Consider the following 9,628-nt stretch of genomic DNA (forward strand, 5'->3'; position numbering starts at 1 on the left):
GGCCATTATTGGCCTCAGTAACTCTTGTTTCTCCCGTTTGTTAAATAAATCTCTTTGTTGTTGTTTTCTGGACCTAAGCAGTCTTTGTGCACATGGGTGATGAGCCCAGACAGTATTTAGTAAAGTATTTGGGCAGCAGGGCTTTGGCCAATTTAGGGTCCCCAGCCAAGGGACTGGGTGCAGTATCACCCAGTCCTAAGGTTTTTCTCAGTTCCAAAGGGTCAATCAGGGAAGAACACCCAAGATTCCATTATGGCATCAGTCATCCCACTGAAGGAGAGGAAATTCCTGGACATAAACTAGGGGAGCAGCCAAGTTGGATACTTACAAGGTAAATGATTTAAGAAATCAGGATTTCTTCCCCCATCCCCACCCTCCCTCCTCCAGGGTGAATGTCAGGCAAGGGGTAAGGGCATGGGGTACACACACCTTTGTTTATGGACACCTGACCTGAGAGCACGGGTGTGTGCATGTGTCAATGCTCACACCTGTGCCCAAGAGAAAGCGAAGAGGCGGCAGATATCACTACAAGTCCCACTCAGAGACTACCATGAGAGGATGGGAGACAGGAGTACAGGTACACAAGTCTGAATATCTAGGGCAGAGGGATCATTAGAGTTTATGTGAGAATTCTGGTGCTAGATGAGTGTTTGAACTAAGGTGGTACCAGTAGGAAGTTTAGTTACTGCTTTGTGTGTGTGTGCATGTAAACATAAAGCATAAGATACTTATGCATGTATGTCAGACATATATATATATATTATGTATTTTATCTGATTTAATCTACACTGGAACATTATTCATCTATTCTCTCTACCCTTAACAGAGATCCCTCCTCCTAAGGCCCTTCTCACTTATCTATCTACTTGCTCACATCAGGAGGCTTAACTGCCATCTTGCACTCCTCCAACGGGCTCAAACAAAGTAGTCCTTAATGTGCATGTCTGTTTTGTTTTTTTTTTTAAGATTTATTTATTTATTCATATAGAACTGGGGTATAGGCCAGAGATGTGGAAAGTGAGGGGATTCAACAGAGACAGAGCAGGGAACAGAACAGGCAGATCAACCAAGTACACTGCTGAGGGGAACAGCAGGCGGGTCAGGAGAGGTCTGCCATGCCATGTGGACCTCCTCCAGGGCAGGCAGGAATCGAACTCATGTGGAAGTGGCTCAAGCTTCTTAGTGCTGTGCTTTAACCCGCTGCGCCACCAGGGAGGGCCCGTCCATGTCTGTTTTAAAGTAATGACGCTAATTCTTCTTGGCTTGGCCTGCTACAAAGCAGCATCCTGGCTTTGAGGAGACAACCTCAGCTTAGACCAGAGAGGTCCCAGGCAAAGAGGATGGTCTCTTCCTCTTGGGCTCATATACAGGGGCATCAGGCTCTCTCAGTAGCACCAAAATTATTTCCTCCATCTTGGCCCCTATTCAGTCCCCCTAACATCACTGGAAGGCAAGTACTATATTACTAAACCATGTTGAACAGATGAGGAAACCAACAGTCAGAAAGGATAAGCAATGCCTTCCTCCCACCTATCCTCACTTTTAAATAAGTAGCCTGACACCAGGCCAACGTGATATATAAAGTCATGTATACACCTTTCATTAGTACATTGTCTTGCATTAAATGAAGTTTCCTTTGGCTTAAGAAAGCCATATTTTTAAACTTGTTTTAGTTTATTATACTGTAGAAAGCTAAGGCCTGATATGTATATCACATATTTGATAGCTACATTTTACAGATAAGGGGCTGAGAAACAAAGTTCAATATCTCATCCAAGACCATAATATACTAACAAAACTAGAACTAAAACCAAGATTAGCAAGACCAAGTGACAAAAAGGTGCTGGGTCTAAGCATTTTAGACTACCTATACTTATGCTAGGATATTGATCTTGATACTAGTCAGAAGCCAGTGTGTAAATTCATTGCACAACCTCTTTGGAATTTAGACTTTTAGACTTTTCTTAGCTGACTGAACTTGGTGTTTTCCATCACCCTCACATATAATCTCTGTGTGCAGGATGGTTGCTTTCTTTCTGTTAAGAGAGTACAGAAAGATTCTATACTGAGTGGAAAATTGCAATAATTGCAGAGTAACATAAACTGGCAAGGGTAATATAAACTTCCAGCCACACAAAGACCCAGAACTGAAGAGACCCTATACAGGCAAAAATTTAAGACTTAAATTGTCTAGTTAAGTAAATTTGTCTGACAAGTCATTATATGTAATTACAAAATCAAATTAAAGTGACTTCCTACACGCACCTAGTTGGTTGGTTGTTTCAGTTTTTGTTTTGTTTGTTTTTTTCCTTTAAGGGGAAGAAGAGAAAATAACATTAAGATAAATAATAATGCAACAGTAAAATACACAGATGAAAACAATGGTGATATTTTCCATGACATCAGTGATAAAGATGTTTTTGAAGACTTGACCCTAAGGCAAATGAAATAAAAGCAAAAATAAACCATAGTGATTACCTCAAGTTAAAAAGCTTTAATATAGTTGGGGGAGGGGAATACATAAAGAAATTAAGAAGATACCTTACTGAATCGGAGAAAATACTCACATAATATAGTACTGACAAGGGGTTAGTATCCAGGGTATATTGAAAACATACACATTTCAAAATAGAAAACGAAACCACTGATTAATAAATGGAGAGCATATATGAACAGATAATTCAGCAAAGAAGACATCCAGAAGGACAATAGGTATATAAAAAAAAATTGTTCATCTTTATTTCCAGTAACATAAGTGTAGGTTAAAACTACAATGAGTTATTATCTCATGTCCGTGAGAATGATACATACTAAAAAGATACTCAATAAATGCTGAAAGAGATGCAAAGAGGAACCCTATTACACTTTTGGGGAACTATAAACTGGTGCAGCCATTATGGTAAGGGATCTGGATTCATCTTTTAAAACTATGTAAATGGAAAATACCATATGGCCAAGCATCCCACTCTTGTTCATCCATCAATGTGGGATTATCACAAAGCCACCAATGTAAAAATCTATCTGCTCTACAAAGTTTATTGCAGCACTATTTACAATAATTGGAAGCAGCCTAAATGCCCTCCAATTGAATCATACCATTCTACACTATGGAATGTGATTTGCTATAAGGAAAGATGAATGCAGTGATTTATAGCAAAATGAGGGAGTTTGATGGAATTGTGTAATAACACAAGTCAAAATGACAAAAACAAATACTGGACATTGACATAACAATTTGACAAAGTGAAATACTTTCCTGCCAGGGACATACCAACCCTGGGGGTACAAAGGTGAACACAGGCTTTGCCCTTCTAGAGGTCATAGTCTGTCACCTCTACAAGTTCCAGTAGAATGGAAAACGCTCTAAGTTCTAAGAGAAACTCACTCTCTTTCAGTCAAGACTTCTGCATCTGTTGGTTAATAACAAAGGGTAATTGGGAAAAGGACCTGTCTCTATGGGCCTCCAATTCATAGGTCAGGCAACCAGCCTTATTATTAGAACAAGATAGGGATTTTCTGGCCCCAAAAGCAGTATGATAATAAGACTAAAATTTAGATGTCCTCAAAAGGTTCACCTCTCCCCACTTTTCTAAACACAATAGGAAAAACAAGTATTACAAGAGCTTGTGTGTTCATGTAACAATGTGTAGACATAACCACTAAACTAGACAGCAGTGGCATATTCGAGGGACTTGGGCAAACAGAGGTAAAGAACTTGAGGTGAAGTATCATTTTACTGATATGTCAATCCAGGCATAAAAAGTTTCTAAAATGTGGCATCCTAGATATACAAGTCTCATGGCCCCAAGGAAAGAATCTCATCTAGAACAAGATGATAATGAAATAAGAGAATGTAATGAATTGTTGCAATGAGAATCCTTTAATAATCAAACAATTCCTGAATTATTTTGCTTCTCTGAACTTTATTGCTTCATCTATAACATGAAACAGTTTTATACATAGTAAAGTTCTTCCCAGTTCCCAAATATTGCTTGGAATGTTCATTACAAGTGGGATGGCTCTGTTGGCTTTATCCTTAAGGATTTCCATGAGGTTTTTGTACAGGTAGGGACATTTTGGGGTTTGAAAGCCAACGGATATCATTTTTTGAAGGTCATAGATTCAGTGACATGTGGAAATATGGCTGAGGAAAGAAAGCAAACTGGTTTGTTTAGAAGCATGAGTTCTTCCCTAAGAGGCAACACAGTTAATTCAGGGAAATGGAAGAGAAGTACTAAATCTAAGCCAGTCCTATGAGACACTTTCAATTGCTTCTGTTGACCTCAGACAAAAGCAATCAATGACTTCAACACAAAAATAGCATTATTCAGATAGAGACAACAGAAAATAGGGTAGACTGGTTAATGCCACTCATGGCGAGACTTGCATTTCCGTGAATCCAAAGCTGGCCACCTCCTGTATAAGCACTGGAGAAGTTACTCAGTTTCAACGAGAGGGAAAAATAGCATTGCTTCTGATGAGAGATGCAAGGCATATGGTGTTCCGTGCTCTGCTGATTTGCACAAGCATGGACACTCTAACTCCATAACCTCATTTACTAAGGTTTCTACATATTCATAGTCACACCTCCACCAATTTGGTTCTCACTTTGCTTTCATTATAATGCTTAGCTGGAATTCTTACTCCCTGCTCCATTCCTGTAGTTCCCTGGCTGATCCCTTTTTTCTTTTTCTTGAATCAGCTTTAACTTTTAAAGGTTAAAGAGCATAAAGCAAAAAAATGATGTGAAACAAAGAGGTAGGGAAGAGGGAGCAATACTCACAGAACTGTGGAAGTGAAAGAAACATTCTAAGGTTACAAACTCAAAAAAAGAGGTTGGACTGCAGAGCCACAGGCTGGCTGGCTTGAGCCACATACATTAGTACTGCATCCTCAGACTGATCTGTTTGTTGGTTGCTAGGTGAATGGTGATAAAATATCCATTTGGGTGGGGTCAAAAATTGTATTACATTCTTATGGCACATCTGTGAATACTGGCCTTTTGAACAATTAACCCACCGTACTTCACCAGGCCTCAGTGCTGCTCCCCAAATTCCAACTTTGAACCTAGCCCTACCCTATGGACACACGGGGTCAATGAAAAATGTGATCCTAGGGACCCCAAACATGAGACAGCCTAGCAAAAAGTGGTATGTTTTATCCAGGCTGCTGAAGAGAAATGTACTGAGACTAACAGGACTATGGAGGAACACGCCTTCAGAACATGTCTGAGGATCAAAATACACCCTAACTGATTCTTGAGAGAGCCCTAGAGGCTGTGTTAACCCTGGCGTTGTTATCATTAAAACACTATGCTCATTTCTGGCACCTAGCATTAGACACATTGACAGCAAAGAAGTTGATGGAAGAGGAAAGAATCTTATTTCGTAGTTTAAAAAAAAGTAACAGTTCTCAGATTTCTCAGGCCATTTGAAATCACACCAGAGAAATACTTGATTTCAGCATTCTTAAACTCTCTGCACTGATGCCGCAAGTGGTGTCCCCCACGTGTGATGATGTATTTCAGAGCCAGATTTTTCTCAAGATGTTCCAAGCCTGCAGGCTCCTGATCCTTTTTCAAATTATGAAGATGATAGTATCCCAGTGAGAGTTGTGATTAGTCTAAACTCTCCACAGCTGTGAGAGATGAATGTACAAATTCCAATAAAGATCCTGCGTGTTCTGGACTGAATTTACCTACATGACATCGAGGCCTAACTCAGGGACCACTTAAAAGGACTGGAGCTGCCTCAATGCTATTCCATTTCTTCCACAGCATCAGCTGTTGGGAGGCTTGCAACTGTTCGGGGAGGCTGCCTCCCCTCACATTTCTGTCACTGCCCAGTGCTGGGTGTTTATTTAGAAGGTCTGCAATGTGTGGGGAGAGAAGCAGGGCTGGGGAAATTAAACCCAAGTACGTGGGAATTCAAAGAGGCCTTGCAATTCATTATGTGAATGGCCAGGAGGATTATAAAACACCTTGTAACTGAAAGGGTTGGCCTGGAGCTGTGTAGGACAACAGAACCAGCTGTATCACCCACCACCCCTAGCTCATTTAGAATGGCGCTAGTGAGCAGCCGGCTCAGAGCTTTCTTCAGTTACTTGGAAAAGACAACAAGGCTTTCTTTTCTTATTTTGGGCATCTTTTCCCTAAACTACGTCCTTGGAAATACAAAGTAAATGTAACAATACATGGTACACCCTTTTACCATGTCTGAAGGCACTAGGCCCTAGTCCTTTGTAAGACGTTTGCCATTTAGCATTCTTTCCAAGGCTGGAAAGGATTTAAAGGACAAGGATTCTCACATCATTTTCTATACATATTAATAATTATAGAAATAGTAAATAACATTCCTCTTTTGGAAAACAAAAAGAAAATACAAAAGGAATACATAATGTGGGGTTTTAATTTTCTGATATGATTTGCACATATGCAGAATCTAAAGCCAAGTCTATATTCATCATGTACAACCACCTCCATTATTGGAGTTCACTGAAGCACACCCAGATGATACTCTAAACATCTGGAAATCTTTAATAGTGTACTAGCTATCATTTTACAGTTTACCATACAGCCATATGTATATGCATAAGACTTTTGCGATAACCAACATTTCTCTCTGTAGATTCTGAATTCGACTCTTCTCTCTAAGGCAAGCCAGAAAGAGAACATGGTAAAAGTCAGGAAACCCAGTGGAGAGTTAAATGAACTGTAAATTAAATTCTCAAACACCAACCTCTGGGTGATCGAAACACAGCATCTTATTGAAGTGGGGTTAAGAGGGAAGAAAAAGGAAACAATCTCTTTTTTTTCTAATATTTATCAAGAACCATGTCCTCTTTATACTTTCAAAATTTCTACATACTAATAGATTCTCTGGACTACTGGTACCTCAGATTTCATCCATTCTTTCTAGAGAAAAATCAAATCATTAATTTAAGCCTATTAGGCTGCATAGCAACTATCTGTTATCCCCCTAGAAACATGTTGCAAAAACAACCTGCAATTTCAAGTGGCTTAGTATGTCTTTTTTTTTTTTTTTTTTCAGTTCCAGGTACAATCATTCAGCAAGAGAACTGTAAAAGAAAAAACATTAAAACTTTGACTGTCACATACAAAAAGGATAAAACTAGACCACTATTTCACACCACACCAAAAAATCAACTCAAAATGGATAAAATGAACTTAAGTGTAAGACCTGAAACCAAAAAATACATAGAAGAAAATGTAAGCAAGGCACTCCATGACATAAACTTCAGATATATCTTTGTTAATTCATGCCCAGCAGCAAGGTGAATATATACGACTGGGACTACATCCAACTAAAACGCTTCTGTACAGTGAAAGGGACAGAAACAAAAATGAAGAGACACCCTACTGAATAGGAGAAAATATTTGCAAACCATACATTTGAAAAGGGACTGATAACAAAGATCTACAAAGAGCTTAGACAACTCAACAAAAAGAAAACAAATAGCCCAATTAAAACAGGCAGGAGCACTAAATAGGGACTTCTCCAAAGAAGAGATGTAGATAGCCAACAGCCACATGAAAAAATGTTCATCACCTCTCAAGGAAATGTAAATCAAAACCATAATGGTGTGGTATGTGTATGACCCATATTTAAAAAAAAAAAAATGCTTTTGAGGATGTGCAGAACAAGGAACGCTCTTACACTGTCAGTGGCAATGCAGACTGGTCCAGCCCCTGTGGAAACAGTATGGAGGTTTCTCAAAAGACTGAAAATGGATCTGCCATATGACCCAGCAATTCCACTCCTTGGTATCTACCCAGAGAACACAAAAACATGAGTTTCAAAGGAAACTTGTACTCCCATGTTTACTGCAGCACTATTTACAATAGTTAAGATATGAAAATGACCAGTGTCAAAAAACAGATGAGGGGATCAAGAAGATGTGATATATCTACACAGTGGACTACTATTCAGTGACATGAATAGGTATTATGCTAAGCAAAATAAGCCTGAAGGCAGAAGATAAATACCTGATAGTTTCACTTATATAGAGGTAACAAAGGGTCAGACAAAGACAAAATATAAAGCCAAAAGGGTAAGAGAAGGAGGACTAGGGGACAGAGAAAGCATAGTGGACTATGATAGAGGACCATATGTATTTTGCTGGTAGGAAAGCTATGGGGGCCACACCCTGGGGAAGAAATTCTACACTGTCAAAAAATTAGTACGAATGTAAAACAACGTTACTTCATTTAAATGAATAAAATGGTAAATCATACAATAGTCCAGGATTCCACTAGACAAAAAGAAGCTGCAGAGAAGACTAACCGATGCAGTCCTAAAGATAAGGTAAATGTGGCCTTGCTGGGAATATTCACCCTTGATCTAAAGATGGTAGTATCAGTGGTCTATTGGTAAATATTTCACAAATCCTGCTTTGTAGTAGTTGCCTTTTCCTTAGTGTAAATACACCCACATGGCTGACTTCAAGCTACCCAAATGACATCACTAAATGGAAAGTTAAGAGATATACAACACCAGCCCTTCACGTGTTTTATATACAAAAGATGCAAACCACCTCAAGAGCAGAAAGTATAAAAAATTAATGAAATAACTAGGTTGTGGTGAGTTTTGAGTGTTACTTCGATTTTTAATGTTAATTAATTGTAAATTATACAATTTAATTTTTACTAATAGTTGCATCTTAATAGGTTCCCAAATTCATGAAAATTTAAAGGTGGGCAGAATCACTCACTCCAGCACATCACTGCACTCTACTCTTCAGGAGTATTAAAAATATTTTTAACAAATAACAAGCCAGACTAATGAAGCTACTTAGTTATCTAGATGAAACATCTCTGGAGTTTCCAAGTGCCAACCTGTTTTCTACCCCAGTTTGGAAATACTCAAATTTCAAGTTTAGTCGTGCATAATATGTATAGGAATACCATAACGTGACAGTATCTTCCACTGATACATACCACTTTTTCAAATTAGTGTTTTTATGCTATGGTGAGACAATCAACCCCTGCATAATGAATTTAAATCGGCGGGTAGTGGTATTTTTGAGCTCTATGGGCGAAGAGAGTCCCGGTAGCCCGAGAGCTGGAACTTGATTGGAGTCAGGCCAAAAAGCCCGCCGGCTGGTGGCGGAGCCCGCTGGCGCAGACCTCATTCGGGGCTTCCTGAGGGCAATGGCTCCGTGACTGTGCAAGCAAGTGTACCTGAGTACAGGTTTTCGTCGCTTTCTCCTGTTTTCTAACTTTAAAGGTCTGACTAGAACTCACTTTTTTCTGATAGGGAAAAAAGGAGGTTGGACGGGATATGTCTTAAGTATCTTTCAAAAAACTAAAATCACTTGATACCCAATATTAAAGTCAGCTCTTACCCCATAGAACAGCTTTGTGATGTTTTTCTCCAGATCTAGACACTTATCCCCATAGACAGTTAGGCAAAGAATCCACATAGGTCTTGCTGCCGAGAGCAACACTAACAGTAGTCGTGGCCGAGTGGTTAAGGCGATGGACTAGAAATCCATTGGGGTCTCCCCGCGCAGGTTCGAATCCTGCCGACTACGGGAAGGCAAGCTTTTGCTACCTACTTTGTTTTCATTTTGGCGTACTTTTCCAGATTATTCATGGAACTTATCCACG

General features: G+C 39.3%; 1 non-coding gene across 1 annotated transcript; it reads left to right on the plus strand.

The window, feature by feature from the left end:
* The first annotated feature begins 9,470 nt into the window (after nucleotides 1-9,470).
* Nucleotides 9,471-9,552, plus strand: TRNAS-AGA. The gene has a single exon. It is a non-coding gene; the product is annotated as a tRNA-Ser (tRNA).
* The last annotated feature ends 76 nt before the right edge of the window (nucleotides 9,553-9,628 follow it).

The sequence above is a fragment of the Condylura cristata genome, unplaced genomic scaffold, assembly GCF_000260355.1.
Source record: "Condylura cristata isolate star-nosed mole 26May11 unplaced genomic scaffold, ConCri1.0 scaffold00009, whole genome shotgun sequence".
NCBI classification, from domain to species: domain Eukaryota; kingdom Metazoa; phylum Chordata; class Mammalia; order Eulipotyphla; family Talpidae; genus Condylura; species Condylura cristata.